This window comes from Dermacentor albipictus, chromosome 10 (assembly GCF_038994185.2).
Source record: "Dermacentor albipictus isolate Rhodes 1998 colony chromosome 10, USDA_Dalb.pri_finalv2, whole genome shotgun sequence".
Taxonomy (NCBI): Eukaryota; Metazoa; Arthropoda; class Arachnida; order Ixodida; family Ixodidae; genus Dermacentor; species Dermacentor albipictus.
Window position 1 is genome coordinate 56,214,373 of NC_091830.1, and position 17,438 is coordinate 56,231,810.

Here is a 17,438-nt window from a genome sequence, read left to right on the forward strand (position 1 = left end):
GTCATGTAGCGACACACCGTTCTGACATTGCTATATTCTATACGGGCTGTACTATTATTACAAGATGCCATGTAAGTCTTGGCAATTTGTTGTAGTACAAGCTTGTTTTGCATGTATGGCAATGTATAAACGTGCTGACGTATTGTTAGGTGGATGTGGGGGCCTCGAGTGGAAGGGCCATAGATCCCCGTATCGACGAACTTAAGCATCATGTTACAAAAATTTCGGCGAATCTGCGCAAATTCTTCATGGAAGTTTGGAGAAGACTGCCTATGCAGGTTTGTAGCATGAAGGAAGACGGCAGGCAGGAGTGTGGCTGTGAGAGCCACGAATAAGCTCACCTCAGTTTTCCTTAGATTCCGTTGCTCAGGTTAGCCTCCTTGTATTTCTTGTGGTTATATATATATATATATATATATATATATATATATATATATATATATATATATATATATATATATATATATATATATATATATATATATTATGAAAGGGGGTTTATTGAACGTCGTTCGAGGGATCGCAAGTAGCTGTTGGCCGCAGCAGCTCGAGCACAGGTCTCGCACCAGAGCGTTGGCAGTGAGCACAGCGCTACATGCATATTACCCACTACAACGGCCCCCACGGTGAAGAGGAGCCAGCCTACCGACCTAAGGTACTGACACGATGAGGTGGTCATGGTACGGCTTCAGGCGGCTTACGTGAACCATCTCGCGGCCACGGCGGCGTTTGTCCGAAGATGGCGTCACCTGTTCAACTCCATAGTTCACGGGCGATGCACACTCGACGATCCTGTATGGACCCTGATATTTCGGAGGAAACTTTGGACTAAGGCCTAGAGGTTTGAAGGGCAGCTGAACCCAAACATGAGAGTCCACGGCGAAGGACTGTGCTGGCTGATTGTTGTCATGGCTATCTTTTCGAATGCCTTGGGTATCCTACATGAATGAGCGAGCCAGTTGACGGCACTCTTCAGCATGGCGATCAACATCGGAAAGACGGGTGAATTCAGAGGCATCCGGATGGTATTCCATTCAATTCAGCCTGTTTCAACATTTGCCAGATGTTTGAAATGCGTAAAAACAACCTGAAAAGGCTTGACTGGGTCCATGCACCATAGCATGGCCTACTGAGGCATGAATTTCATACAAAAAGTAGAGGAGAAAAACAATTTGCAAGAAGTTAAAGAACTACAGATTATACAAAAAACTATGCAAACAGCAAGCAAATATGTGCGCAAAGAAAAATCCATGAATATACAAAAACATCGTAGGAAATTCACTGGATTAGAAACAAAAAAAGTACAGAAAATACAAATAGTGTTTCAGCAGAATACGGAACAATGGAGAATTATAGATATATGTTGCGTAGCTGATGCAAAAAGATCACTTGGTATGGGAGTACTCCGTCGTATAGGAGTTCGGTGTCGAGAGCAGAGGATTGTTCACGTCCATAAAGAAGGAAAAATGGTGAGAAGTCTATGGTAGCCTGAGGGGCGCTATTATACGGGTACGTCACAAACGGGAGTACGTCGTCCCAATTGGTATGATCAGACGCCACATACATTGTGAGCATGTCACCAAGACTGCGGTTAAATCGTCCTGTAAGACCATTAGTCTGTGAGTGATAGAGCTTAGTGGTGCGGTGAATAGTGCGGCACGCGGCAAGTAGCTCAATAATACATTGGACAAGAAGACACGGCCTCGGTCGCTGAGCAGTTCTCGCGGTGCCCCGGGCCATAAGATTAAATGCCGTAAGATTAACGCAGCGACGTCCCGAGCAGCAGCCGAAGCAAGTGCAGCACTTCCGGCGTATCTTGTTAGATCGTCTACTGCGGCAAATATCCAGCGATTTCCGTTCGCAGTGCAGGGAAGAGGCCCATAAAGGTCAATGCCAATCCTGTCAAAAGGGCGTGCAGGATACCGTAAAGGTTGCAGAGGGCAGGTCGTATGAGGAGACGTCTTGCGTCGCTGACAGGCTGCACATTACTGAATGTATTTGCCGACATAAGAATACATGCCGTGCAAGTAGCACTGCTGGCGGAGCCGTACGTCGGTTTTTAGGACGCCAGCATGACCTTGTAGTGGATAGGCGTGGAAATACGTGCATATGTCGGAACGCAAATGGCGAAGGATGACTAGCAGCCATTTGCGACCGTCTGGCTGATAGTTTCGGTGGTACAATAAGGCCTCCCGTAGTGCGAAATTGGCGGCTTGGCAACAAAGGACTCGAGGGCATGTAGCCATTGAATAACTGGTGAGAATGTCAATGAGAGACGCAATCTACGGATCTTTTCTTTCTTCAGGTGGCATATTAGTAAAAGCAAGCGTACCAACCGGGCACTCCATGGATGAGGGTGGCGCTTCGTCCGATTGCATGGGTGAACTGGAGAGCGCATCTGCGTCACAATATTGATGTCTGGAGCGCTAGATAACGCGAATGTCAAATTCTTGGAGCCGAATATTCAGAAGGCTTATCCATGGTCGTATAAATAAAGAGCTGTCTCGTGACGTCCTCGCGCACAAATTAATTTATCTGCATCAGCAAAGTTGTCTGGTTATCGCCAATATACCACTGCTGCTAGCGGATCTTCCGTGGACGCTGAGTGCCGAGCTAAGATGCGTTGCCTCCGTGGCTCGTCAATACGTTGGCACAAATTGATAACTTCGGCACAGGTACAGGGATCCTTCGCAAAACCACATTTGAAATGTGTCCTCATCAATACATTTCATAACGCGTTTTATCTTGTCCTGTTCTGCTATTGGCGGATTCACGCACTCACACACGTTAATGACATCTTCTATGTAACTTGTCCAAGATTCACCCTGATGTAGCGCACGCAAACTTAAACATTCTTCAGCGCGAAGCTTGCGCACAGCAGGGCACCTAATTGAAGCATGTCTTGAATCCGTTCCATGTTGTGAAATTGTGCTCGTGGTTTCGGAACCAGAGGTTCGCAGCACCGGTTAAGTAAAGCAGCACGTTATGCAACTTGGTGGCGTTGTCCCACATGTTGGGCAGACCCACCCGTACGTACGATGCCAACCAATCCTCCGCGTCATGACCATTGGTGCCGCTAACGATGGCCGGATCACGTTGGCAGAACACACGAAAAACTATGACCCCCACTATATAAACGAAGGTGTACTGAAGATCGCTCGAGGGATCGTAGGTTGATCTTGGCATCAGTAGCTCGAGCACAGTTCGCGCCGCGCACCGAAGCGGTGGCAGTAGCGCACAGCGCTACTACATATTCCTCCTACAATTTACATATATATATATATATATATATATATATATATATATATATATATATACAAATTTAGATACCCGTTAGAGCGAATATGGACGCTTTGACAATATCCTTCCTGCGCTTTCTACCGTGGCAGGATTTAATGATTGGTTAAATGCACTGGTTAAATGGTTCATTTCACTCAAACACATTAGATGCACATTCATCATACATACACCCGGCGATAAGGAAAAAAGCCAGAAATTCTCCTATAATACTCTCTCCGGTTTTTTTATATAATATGCTGTGCCATGCCGAATGATGTGGTGTCAGCCACGCCGCTGGCCTTAATGGTCTGGTCACCTGTATGTGTATCTTGCAAGACCTTCAACAGATATGGAAAAATAAGGCTTTTTGAAGTTATGGTCTACGAATATTTGCACAGGGAATCGAAGTTCCAGCACTGAACTTAGGTCCCCTGTCAGCATTTCCAATGACAACTAAAATTAAGAAAATTATGAATGCTGTGTTGGGTTGGGCACCTTGCATCTGCCTTTCGGCGCACGGCGACATGTAGCGGCTGCATAAACGAAATGTAGGTGCACCGTGACCGCAGACTGCAAAGTGGCTCTGAGAGATTGCAGAGGAAAACGCTTTGCTAAAGATATCCAAATTATCAGACGGCAATCAGATTTTCAAAGCACATGGGGCAACTTAATTTTATAGCACTCCAAAAACCTGGGTAAACGCTGGATTGTGCTAGCAATCTGATATTTAAGTAGGCCTTTCAACGCCCCTGCGACCTGTTCCCTGATGCCATGCGATCCTCAATACAAACAATTGGCCAGAAACTGTCAGTAATATTTCCTTTATTGAATACACCTTCGGGCAACTATCAGCTGCGGGCTTTTGGCATATGATAGCCGGTTGCAGTCAGATTCCGTAAGTATATCCTCCAAATCTCATAGTTCTTGCAGTATTAAGAAACACCTGGTGAAGCAGCAAGTTTAACTGGTCCAGATGGTGCCAAATTGGCACTTCTTATAAGGCAGCCTAGAACAACTGTGCAAACGACATAACAAGAGCTATGGAAACAACAAAATAAATGGCATACACTGAGTAAGTAGAGCGTCAGTAGCGTTTGGATAATGCCGTTCATTTGTTTGTGCACATAAAGATTCAATTCACTCGCGTGAAGAAGTGTGGTGCTGATAGCACAAAACGCACTTCTGTGTCAATCGTTTTGATTATGCAATGGAGTCTCTGCAGTGAGAATTGCTGAACTGTTTCTAAGCCACATTTCCCGCTAAAATTACTTGCAGGTCGACGAACAGCTGAGCCTTACACGTGCCGAGGTTCTGACTTGCATGCAGCGCTATGCCGTCGGCTTCCGGCAGAATGGCATGCTTCCCGGCGACCATGTCTCCATTCACCTCAACAACAGCGTGGAAAATCTGATAGCAATATACGGATGCATCCTAGCGGGTGCGACACCTTTCCTGGCCAGCGCCTCGTTAACCGCATGTAAGGAGACGCCCGTGCGGCTGTCCTTTTCTCTGCGCAACAACTTCATCAGAAATAGATGCCCTCCGGCGAAAATGAACATACTTTTTTTGGTATATATAAGTGCGGTTCGAACGCATGTTCCTTAAACTCTTACTTTACACAGACCAACAGCGATAGCTTGACGCGTACGGTATCTATACCATGCATCTAGTATCTATGAACCATGTCAATTTAATGTGAAGTACGCGTAGCACAGATCTGTGCTTGACATCAGATTTAAATAAAGCTCTGAGACTTCACGGGCCAAAGGGCGTTCTGCTTATGAAGCACATCAGAGTGAGGGGCTACGGAATAATTTTCAACACGCGTTGTTCATAATGTGCACCTAAATCTAAGTGCACTAACTTTCTCGCATTTAGCCCTCATCAAAATGCACCCGCAGTGGCGGTGATCGGGCCGGTAACCTCGAGCTATGCAGTATAACGCCATAGTCACTGAGCTACTGCGGCGGCTGCTTGTAATCAGGAGTTGATCAAGTTGTAATGAAGTGTTATATTGAAAAAATACCTGCGGTCCCTGAGCAAGACAAGGCATAGAACACGTGTTGTATTCCATACGAGCTCCTTTGTCACTGCGACGGACGAGAGTCCAGCGAAAGCTGTTTGAACCCTGAGTGGCATTACACAACGGGCAGACATCCCGCTAATGTGCTACGAGTGTCGGTTTTAATCAGCTGAGATTCCAGCAGCAAACGGATGGAGAGTTGGCGCAGTATTTTTTTATGCGAAGCATATTACGAGGGCTCAACCCAGCTCCTCAGGCGCGGCGGTGACCATGAAATCACGTGACACCGTGACGTCACGACAGAGGAGAAGTGGCTTTGGCTCAACTCTTGCAAGACGGGCTGGGTGGGAATCGAACCAGGGTCTCCGGAGTGTGGGACGGAGACGCTACCACTGAGCCACGAGTACAACGCTTCAAAGCGGTACAAAAGCGCCTCTAGTGAATGCGGTGTTGCCTTAGAAACGCGCTGTTTCTAAGGCGTGCGTCTCTTGCTCAGGCGCACATTTCGTTGCCGCGCCGAACGCTGCTTTGCTCGACGCTCACCGCGTCCAATGCGGGGCGCGTAGTCGCTGCCCTGTAGCCCATTGTCTTACACCTCTTGGCGGGTCGACGGGAACGCTGTCGCGTTCCACTCTTGAAGGCGAAGAAGTAATGCATGAGTTGTTTCTTCGTCTAGCCGAACCAAATATAGCCAAGCAACAGCAGTTCACCAGGCTAAACAGTGGTTCAACAACTAAAATAAAGGCTAGTATGCTTCGCATCCTGGGCTTAACCTTACCTAAGCCACAGCCATTTTTTATTTGCTTTATTGGCTGACTCGTGCACTATACACTAGGCTACAACTAAACCACAGAGGAGGCTCAGACAAATTTCTGGAAAACCGACAATGGATGTTCGCGCTTGGAAAAAATCTGGCAAATGTTATGAAGCCACACTAATTCGAGGAGATGTGACATTCAAGATGTGTGAGGTCTATGGTAGGGGTAGAACACTGATTTAAATAGTTTCACGCATGCGGTTGGTCCTACTTGAAAAGCGTCTACACAAAGGGGCTATCTCTCAAGAAAAATTCCTCGCAAGAATTTTAAACTAACGCACTGCAATAAATTAGATTTATTTGTTTCAGATTATCTTTCCCTCAAGGCTACCCATTCCAAGTCAGCTCGTGTGCAGTGCTTCAAAGACTACATGCGCATACTTGAGCGCCGCTTTCTTACGTGACTCGTGTAATGCGTAAACGTGTGTGGTTTGAACGAGTGCTCCTGCGCATGTTAACCTTGCGCTCATTTCTGCGGATGTGTCAGTGGTGTCGTCAATGCGAAGTTTACGTGAAACATACAAGTTTTAGTCAAAAATGCGCAGACTGCTGTGCACCCACTGCCCCTAACGCTATCGCAAATCAGGCCAGCACTGGATCACAAGCACACTTGAGGCCAGAATGGAGGTGCAGCACTATCGAACCATAGCTACATTAGTGAGTTGGACAAGTTACCTGCCCAAAGTAAAATGTAAGGACAGTAAGAAATCTTGATCCAAGATGGTTCTATGACCGTCCGAGTGGTAGCCGTCGCCACTCTATCTTCTTTCGAAAATTTACGCCATGTCCCCTACTAAGGCATGCCGCGCAGTTCAGAACAAAGAGGTCTACGAGATACGATGGTGAGACCAACAGTAGAGCACTTAGCAGTCGCCTTGCGCGTGCTCATCAATATTCCTGCTATGGTTGATCAGCTAATTAGTAAACCTGACTAGTGTTCACTTTGATTTAGTTGCAATGATTGCGCATAAGCTCGAATGTCAAAATTTTATTGAAGTCGAAAACAACACATTGAACAGTTTCCTGCTAGCTACATTTCCCCCAATAATTTTCCCCCTTTGAATGTTTGGGCGCAAAGCGGCGAAAAGAATGAGAAGTGAATTAGGGCTCGCAGGTTTGGCGTGCGTGACAGCAGACAACTCTAAAGAGTTATTTAGAAATGGCGAGTTTACCCAATGGCTGGCCTTGTGACCGCGAGGACAAGACAAGTCGATAGCTTAGTTGTTGGATGCTGCAACGAGCAATCAGCCACGTCAGGCTGTTTGACAGAGCATTGCGCAACGGCTTAGCGTGAAAATATGGAATATTACTGAAGCAAAGCGTCGGCATCTTCAGCGCCCTTTGCGTTCGTGCAAATTGTTATTAGGCCTATTCGAGCATCGTTTTGCCCATTGATACCAAACACGGCATCCTCTTGGATGCAACGCTAGATATTTAACTGCCAGGTATTTTTTACCTCGAAGTGTACATTTAGAGAATAAATCGTACTCTATATACTATGTGCAGATGAGCTGCGCCGCCTAGTGGAAGACGGCGACTGCACACACGTCATCACCGACGAGCGGAATGCAGAGAAGGTTAGGAAATCAGTTGCGAGCTTAAAGCTGAAGGTGAGTAGCGGCACATTTGCGATGTTTTTAGGTGTTTATGTACGCTAAGTAATTATACAAAAGCATCGCACACCTTGCCCCATTTCCAACGGAGATTGTCTTTATAAAGTTACGGCACAGTAGCCGAGCTTTATATGAATAACATCAAAAGTACAAATTGCACCCGAGTTTTAAGCAGCGACGCTGTTTACCTGACGGACCTGCACAAATGAGCCGCATGCGTCTTCTCGTAAAGGGGAGAGGGGGGGGGGCATCTGTGTGGCCTAGCGTCTGTGTAGTGAACAAAAAAGATAACGAACGATAGTACGGCGTATAAAAAAGAAAGGACACGTGATTTCACCGCGCGCACCCCCTTGCCAGTGAGTGGGGGACTTAACCCGCGCTTTCCGTCGTCGCTGGCGGCTGCGTCTGCTGCTGTCGTCTGCACTCAATGCAACAGCGTGGCACTAGCGGCGGAAAAACACCGGGATGTGCGCCGAGGTAGCCACCTCGGTTTGTAACACGCGGATTGTGCGTTGCAGTGGTAGACAGTCTCAACAGTTCCAACTCCAAAAAAAAAATAGGAAAAGTGGGAACACCACGCATTGTGCGCAAGGCCGAAGGACAAGCCGAGCACGAGAAGAGTGCGTCGACTGCAGACACGCTACTGTAACTAACGACAAATTGCCCGTGTGAGAGTGCAGAATGCGGCCAGGGACTTTGCCTCCGAAGAACGTCAGTCTAATCGCCTTCCTCCTAGCGGCAGAAGCCGTGAGTTGGAACCTCTTTTCAATTTCAGCGGGACGAATTCCAAATTCGAGGCAACGTTTCTAGACGCGTAGTTTGGTCATAGTTGCTCGGTCTGCGAGCGAAAGTTACGCTGGCTAATCCGCCACCATATGAATGGTTAGGCCCGGATTTTTGTAATTAGGTAACAAAAAGACAGTCGAAAGCAAAAATCTTGATCTGCTGCTTCCGCACGCGGGAGCTTTACCAGAATGTGTCAGAAATCCCGGATTGTTCCCATTATGAGAGTACACGGCAAAGGTGGTTGCCTTGAGAAGTATGGAGTGGTCTGTTTTTTGTGCGCACATTAAGGAACAATTTACTCCTCAGTTTTCATTGTTTAATTTTTTTCTTTCAATCAGAAGTGTTTTTGTGTTGTTGCATACATTTGACAAATCTCCTGCCTACTATTTGTGCAGCTGAATCTGCAGTACCTACATTTGTGATAAACTAATATCAATGAATAAAGTATCTGTCCTCCTCACTATATTCCTTGTTATACATTTTAAAACACGTTGGAGTTGTAGCTTATTTCAAGTCATTTTGATACACCATAAAGATAGAAGATAATTACATGAGTGATGCTGGGACTGAAAGTAAAGAGTCCTTTTTAAGCTTAGGTCTAGGCTTGCACCCCGTGTACAATGCGACAGCAGCACCGACACCTCGTCACATATATTATATAGAAGGTATTTGAGCTAATCTTTTCCAGAGTTTAAAAATATGCGGATGCACTCTAAGACGGCTCGACCAAATGCATGTTGCTCAATTTGGTATGTAGGATGCCATGTTATTTATTTCGTATTTTGCCTAATTGAATAATTAGTCAATTTTAACTGCTCAGCTGCTGAGCCAACAAAGTTAGGCGAAAAATTCGAATTGGGCAGCTATATATCGCTTTTCAAAACGTCCGATAAGGCAGTTTCTAATTCTCTATATATTAAGTATCAGTGTTTTTCAGCTTACTGCAGATGCCCGCGAAATACAAACAAAATACCACGTGATATACCCCCTTGGGCGCCATGATATGGTCGCCCAAGGGGCGCCCGAATTATCCGCGTACAAACAAACATGGCATCTAGCATGACGTTTTGATGAGATTGGGAAGACATCTCGGAGGAGCAGCGCAATATGACGAAGACAGAAACACACAGGACAGCGCTCCTGCCTTTTGTCTTTGTCATATTGCGCTGCCCCTTCAATATCTTCAATCAGTACGAACTCGCCCAAATGTCGATCCTTCTAGAGGTTGGGAGTCATGAAAAAGCGCTTCTGAAATTATTTTCTCATTCAGGGACGATTCGTTGTGGGACAAGCAGCCGACTTCGTGTCTACCTCCGAATTTTTGAAGATCGACGAAAAAGCTTTCCACGAGTGCCCGGTCACCGATCCGAAAAACACCGTTCTTGCTGTGTCCTACACATCGGGAACCACTGCCTTCCCCAAGGGCGCCGAGGTGACTCACTTCGGTTACGTGGGGTGCTTCTACACATCCAGGTAAATAATAGTCGCTTGAAGAGGGCAAGGCCTTCTTAATTTTTTACTGAAAGATCGCTTAAAGGCTGTTCGTTGTTACGTAAGTCACGTTCCTAGGCAATGTTTCGACAGCGTAAGAGGTGAAGTAAGCTTCTTTAAAGTACAGTGAAACAGCGTGACTAATCTCCAACATAGTTGTAGCTGCTCCGTCCTAGCACACCACTCTTGCGCCTCACCGAAATATTTGGGTCAAAAGTGTGCGCCTTGATGTAGGCGGAAAAGTTGCTGTTAGAGTGTCCGAACGTGTACCGCATGCCAGCAGAAGAGCAGGCGGTGAAATGTAAAATATTTTTTATGAACACGGGGATAAACGCAAGCCAGTTATGACTGGAGACCAGAACATTAGGCAAAATGCATAATTCTTTTCTTAAATCTTTATTGTGCCTTCTTAATGTAAAAGAACGAGTTATGGGTGTAGAAACATTTGATAGGCACTTTTACTGGTTACTATAGACACCAATTTGGATGCTATTGCTTATATCAAATTTTCAGAACCTAAAAATGCATTCTTCCTGGTTTTATGCTGAACTTACCTCGTGTTTAGGTTAATATCCCCCGTGGGCTACGTCGGCTGCAGATAGCCGATTATTACCACAAACACATTGCCAGCGTAAGTTACTTGAGACGATTACAGAGCTTTAGTAGGTCAGTTATTAAAGAGCAGTTACTGCAGTATCCCTTTACTACTGCAATAACCCTTTGCAACTGCAACAGCCCTTTGCAACTGCAACCAATCTTCGGTAGTGGTGAAATCGGGAATAACAACATTTTTTAAGTGTTTCTTTTTCAAAATGTACATTCCGGAGCACGAAAACTTTTGTGCTCAGATGGAGTTTCACAATATGCTGCTACAAGCGTTCGTGCAGTCGTATACCTCTCCGGTAAACTACAAACGCTAAGAATTTTGCGGTCCAGCTAAAGCTGCCCTAATGACAGCTTCGCAACAGATGAGAGCAAGGCTGTGAGAAGGGCTCATACTGGGCTACGGGACGATACGCTTGAAGGGGCCGTAGCTTACTTTAACGCTCAGTTCATGTTTATAGACGGCATTATGCAAAAGCTTGAGGGCTTGGGCATAACTCTGATCCAGAATGCAGAGCTTACTTTTGACGTGCAGAGGAAGTTTGCCCTAACCCAATGTTCCTCTTGCCGATAGAGTTACTTTGATATTTTTTAGGGATAACGAGGTAGGTGCCAACAGTGCTGCGCCTCGGCCCACCGCGGTTGCCACATGTCTTCTCATCAATGGCGACCCAGTACAAACTCGAAGAAAGAACGGACTGCAACCTCATGTACACTCCAAAAGCATTGATTGCGATCGCAACTCAACCTCGACCAGGCCAGATATCTGTAGTTTAAGTTACTGAGGGGTTTCTCGAACAGAATAACAGGTTAAATGGGCTTCCGACTTACTAGTTAGGTAATCCGACCTACCACCGCGTGTACCATGGCAAAAACGTGGCTGACTAAGCATGTGCGGGAAAATAGCAGAGGTGGCGGTGCCTGCTGCACTCACTGCTTGCTGGTGACGAAAGACACTCATGTAGTGTTGGAGGCATTTCACATGACACGACCGGTGGTGCCGATAGCACTTGCGATCGGCGTGCTCCGCCCCCGAAAGGAAGGCTTCCTCGCACTCCCGAAACCTGCTGGTGCTTTTGCCAGACGGGGCGTTGGGCGCACATGCGATCGTCATCGGACACGAGGATTCCCTCAACGTCTTGGGCCAACCCGACGTCTCGGAACAAATTACCGAGATTTCGGTGCAGAAAGAACTGTCGAAGGCCCTGACGATCCAACATTCTGCAGTTCAATTGGCGGCATTGAATCATCGAAACTTGCGAAGTACAAATCTGTGCTGCTAATACCGGTGCATGTTGAGTGTTCTATTTCTACATACAAACCAATGCTACAACAAAAAACTGTAACCTGAAATTAGAAACTATTCACATGGTGGTTGTTCGTCGCTGCCTGCTCAACTTTTTTATTGGTGTCTAATCACAGTAAAATTCAGATACATCTTGTATGCCAAGTATCTTGCCTCCTTCCATTTTATCAAGCAAAGAAAATTACTTTCACGAAACCTGGTGCGCTGTGTTTCTTACAAAAAGCATAATTTCCTCTGAGCTGAACCTGAACAAAGAAGAGGCGGTTTGGTTAACCACAGTCGCACTGCTGTCTCGCTTCCGTGTTTTTTTTTTTCGCATTTTTGACGTTTTGTCAATCATAATTGTCGAAGACGTCAGGCGACTGGCCAAAATTCCTTTCCTACCAGAGGCTGGTGGAGCCTTCCCTTCCAGTCGCTGCAGTAGGTGCCTGCAGAAAAGCCCGATCTGGTGGAAGCGAGAGCACCGGCATGACTACACCAGACCTAACACCAGGCCAGATTCAACCAACTGACTCTGAGAGCAACCTTGAATGTAAGCGATGTAAGGCTACACAAGCAGACGACGATTCCACGATTATTGAAGATTGTGGTATAGCGTACGTCACTCATCTCAACGATCAAGGCTTCAGGATTGTGCGCCACCTCAGAGGACCGTCGGAATGCCAGTGCTAATTGCATTTGTCACGAAAGGATGTGGCATTAAAAAAATTCAATCTCAGTGCACTGTCTATGGACATCGAGAAATTCTTGGCACATCACCACTTAGCAGTCGGTTTACTGTTCAAGTGGCGCTGCTTTTGGATGTTCGGACTGAAGAGCATATGAAAGCCCTTCTTATTTGCAACTCAGTCTCAGGGATTGCTGTATCAGCCGGAGTGCCCAACTCTTGCCTGTAAACACTTGTATTTTAGAAGAGTGCCGAAGTGGTACACTAAGCAGGAACTGTTGTACTACCTAAAACCACAAGTGGTTGATCATGCAAGGAGAGTTACACGACGCGTCCAAATTTCTGAGTTCGAATGGGAGTCCAGGCAAACCAACACCATGATTCTCACGTCTGCTTCAAACGCGGGTGGTCTAGAGAATATCATCCATGCCTTCGCAAGACATAAGGCCATTGGTTGAGACACCACCTCGATGCTTTAGGTGTCAGCGCTACGAACATGCGGTCAAGTACTGCCATGGTGAGCCGAGATGTAAAAGACGCGGAGGATGACATTATGTCTAAACATGCACGCGCACCAGGAACATTCTTTGCGCAAATTGTAGTGGAGTCCACGCTGCTGGTTCTAGCAAGCGTCTTACGCTGGCAGCGGCAATAAAGCGAAAGAAATCATTTATTTTCATAAAGGCAAAGGATGAGAATAAGACAGGGTAAAATGTGGAAGGTTGATGACATCAGTGGAAGCTGAAAGACAGATACTGCATTCCCAGCCCTGAAGCCTGCATCAGCAACCCAGGACAGAGTGGGGATATAGCACAGCGGACGGCTAAAGCAGTCACATCATTGATAAAAGGCCCTGTATACGAAAATACAGCTGAACAACTATAACAGCGACGTTATGTGTCTGCTATGCAGTGACCTAATTCGCTCTGCGATGAAACAACACCACTGGACGACTGCCAACAGGTGTTATGTGCTCTCTTGGAAGCCCAGTGATCACACATAGAGAAGATGCCGGAGAGCTCAACAAAGGACGTGCTAGAAGAAGTCCTGGATCTCGAGACAATGCTTATAAGTTCTGCCTCCTCGTTAAACACCTAGCAACATCGACGTAGTAATTACACAATGTTCGGGCAGATGTTGGTGCAATGCTCGAGCACAGCACGCACTCAGTGCCACAATGTTCACCATCTCGTCCAAAGGTGCCTCCTCTTATGCAATGGAACTGCGCGGATCTTGGATGTCATTTACCTGAACTGTCAGTTTTTCTACGTAGAATGCCTGTGCCAATATCAGCCCTTTCCGAGGCTGGTCTTCCAAGTTCCACATGAATTGCTGGTTATGCCGCACATGAAAACCAAAGTATTCCGAAGTTTGCGAACGGAAGCACCATGCTATATGTCACACGTAAAATACCACACATCGTCCGAACAGATCAAAACCTCTGCAGCATTGCTTTGGAGGTCACTTCTGTGCAAGTGCTGTTGGAAAACGAAGCCTTCAAGTGGCGCGCATATCTCTGAGCCCTCATCAGAAGCGCTCGATGGGAGAAATCAGAAGAGACCTCTTCGGCCGCTGCCCTGTTCTGAGGAAAATATGCGGAAACGTTAATGCGCACCATACTCTCTGGGGTGACAAGAAGATTGATGTTCCTGACAAACAAATTGTCAGTGATTTAGATACTGAGAGACTGTGTGGTGAATGACAGACAGCCACCGTTTTTCCGACTACCGGCCTCTTAAAGTATCACTGATTTAGCATTACACCCAGCGGACATTATTGCATGATCAACGAAGTGCAAACATAGAATGGGCAGCGACCGTTTTCCTGCCTTCATGAGCAATGCTAGATCTTGTAGCACCGGCAGAAGATCCTGTCCTCTGATGCATTGGAATACGGACAGGGATGGTCTAACCGAACCTTCTGGTGATCTTCTCGCGGTTTGCTACGTAACAAAGATTAGCTACCGCTGAGGTGAAGCTACCGGACCTCTTCCCCGCTCTAAACTTAAAGCTCAAAAACCTATGCGTGGCCCGCAGAAAAGCGGAATGAATGCTGATTAGGACGAAGGGTGACCCACCAGTGAACACAATGTATGACGGAATTAGTGCAGTGATTCGCCATTACACAAGAAGGCCAATAACAGAGCAAGGGGCAACACGTTATGCAAGCCTCTCGGTCCTCACGTCAGTACCTACAATATGGTGGCTCGTTAATAACCTTGCTGTAATGGTCCGACCAAGCAAGCCATTCGAAACCCTAGCTTTAAAATTAGACATGTCACTTCCTTGTCTCGAAAATGCTTTTCATAAAGTGTACTCTTTCGGTAAGTCAGCAAGCATAACCAACCCACCTCCACCGCTCTCATCGTCTCTGATATATGCTCGTTTGACACTGAGAGAGATAGAACTAGTAAAGAGAAAGCTCAAACGTCACTGTGTGGTGGTACGGGACCTTACAAGCAATCATATGCTGACTAACCTACCGGTTGAGAGGCGACGTGATCTGCTGGAATTTTTAACGAAGTGTGAGCCAGATGAGATATCCCAGATCTACGGATGGTAGCATCGATGGTACCGGTTCAGAAGCCTGAAAAAAATCTGACTTCTATGGACTCGTACACATCGGTATCGCTAACCTCCTGCGTAGCCAATGTAATGAAAAAGATGGCGTGCACAAGACTCACTTCGCAAGTCGAGTAGGGTCGGAAACTACCGTTGGCAGCATCTAACTGCTCAAGACAAGGTGCTGGACGTCTTAAGTCATATAGAACATTACAATGCAGACGGCCTGTCAACACTTGCACTTTTTATAGATGTTCCAAGGCTTACGAATACATTTCTCAAACAGCTATCATCAGCCAGTTACAAGCAATAGGTGCTACGGGAGGTCACCTCTTCCTCTTCATTCATAGTTTCTCAGTGATCGCCCCATGAAACGTCGTCGGGGCGATACTTTGAGTGATGAAATTGGTATATTTCGTAGCATACCACAGGGGCATGTTTTATCTCCCTTATAATTTACCATAACCGTGATGACTCTCCCAAGAACACTAAACCATCTAACACCCATGAGGATATCTGTGTAAACAGATGATATCTACATATGGCTCTCTGGCTACTAGCAACGTTGCCTAGCACGAATATACTAAGGAGCAGTAACGGGCCACTAGACAACGCTTGGCTTATCACTATCAGCAGAGAAGTCATCATTCATACTGTTTTCTGGAATAAAAGAAAACCTACTCGTATGAAGCCGATTGTGAACGGGTATCATATTCGACAATTCACGAACGCACAATTTCATGGCATTACCTTGCACCACAAACTTCTCTGGCGCCAGGCTGTGGATTACGTTATGACGTCATCGTCACAGAGGTTTACGTGCTCAAGTGAATCTCTGGCATACGCTGGGGCACTACCAGACGTCAACGCTACGGATATACACCGTTGGTTACAAGTCAGATCCCATACCAGCTACCCCCAATGTCACACTCAGCCAATACAAGCGTTTTGAAATTAGAGACAGAAAATGTCTTCGGCTCTGTTTAGGAGACCCTCAGCCGGCATCGAGCAAAAAAGTGCTCCCCGAAACGGAGTCACTGCTTCTGCGGCTTCATGCTTCCCAAACTCTGATGACTCAACTACAACCGCTGAAAGAGTCCTCATCCGGCAAAGCCCTCTTAAGACTTTAGGAAACTGCAGCGCTCACATTTTTGTGCAGCACTGAACATGCTTCGAGCTTTAGCATTACGCTGCTTGAGACATGGGGAAAAGGTAGACCCACCGTGCACATTGTGAATATAAAATGCAACTTAAGTGTATAAAGACCGCAGTCAAAAAGCTGCATTCGAGCTGCACACACGAAGTCACTAGTTCTGGAACACTTGAACACGATTTACTCGAATAACCTCTAAGTATGCACAGCTGACTCTGTCAAAGTGGACGAAGATCGCTGTGCAGCTGCATTCTGTATTCCCCCCTCAGAGCTATGCGTGGTCTGCCTGTCTGGACGGTAGTTTCATGGACAGTCGTAGAAGGCATGGCAATAACTGCCGCTCTGTGCAAACTGAAGACATTGCCAACATAAAATGCAGTCCTCCTTACGGAATAAAAGGCCGCGTTGCAAAAACTCTACCGTGGCCTACCGTCTATCAAGTTTCCACTTAAATCACTACCCCTCGTGAAATAACTCGGCAACAAAGGTTTCGCGGTAATGTTTCAGTACATTCCCGCTTACATTGCCTTTGCTGGCAACCAATTAGCTCAACCTCTTGCTTACGCAGCACTGTATCTTCCTTCCAAAGTCAAGGGCCCAAGGAGCAATCACGTTAAGAAATCTGAGATTCCAAACCACTTTGGGTAACATTAGGTTCCACTACATATGCCCTGCATAACCGGGAGATTTTGTAGAGAGGAAGCCTCACTTCTATGTCGAATGGGAACAGGATCTGCTAGTACACCAGCATGGTTATTTAGGAGCGGGCGCACCAATTGTCCAAACTGTACGACAAGTGACCATGCCGGAGACATGGAACAATTTCTGTGGTCTTGCCCAAAATTGCGAGACAGAAGGGGTGCTCTCCTGAAAGAAGAGCAAGAAAATGACTTTCCACATACGTGTGTGCTACACCTTGTGCTGCGCAAAGGACCATTTATAGCCCGCAAAGAAACTTCACGTCTCCTTATGGGATTCTTAAAAATAACTGATATGATGGACTTGTGGTTAAACACCAAACACCACAGTGATATTTTAAGAAAGGCTCAGGGGGATCAATTGCCGGCCTTGATCACCTGGCTATACCCACCTGTTGCTACACCACCACCATAGGTGCACAGTGGAAGTTCTGAATACCC

The 17,438-nt window shown here is 46.3% G+C and overlaps 2 protein-coding genes across 11 annotated transcripts in view; one reads left to right on the top strand and one right to left on the bottom strand.

Annotated features, from left to right (window-relative positions):
* The window catches only part of LOC135917058 (uncharacterized), a 119,799-nt gene that overhangs the window by 70,013 nt on the left and 32,348 nt on the right, over window positions 1-17,438 (bottom strand). The window lies entirely within an intron of this gene.
* Window positions 7,149-17,438, top strand: part of LOC135917060 (luciferin 4-monooxygenase-like) — a 30,750-nt gene continuing 20,460 nt past the window's right edge. Inside the window, exons 1-2 of the mRNA XM_070528021.1 lie at window positions 7,149-7,729; window positions 9,789-9,991. The gene's annotated coding sequence lies outside the window, so the exon portion shown is untranslated. The remainder of the gene's footprint in view (window positions 7,730-9,788; window positions 9,992-17,438) is intronic.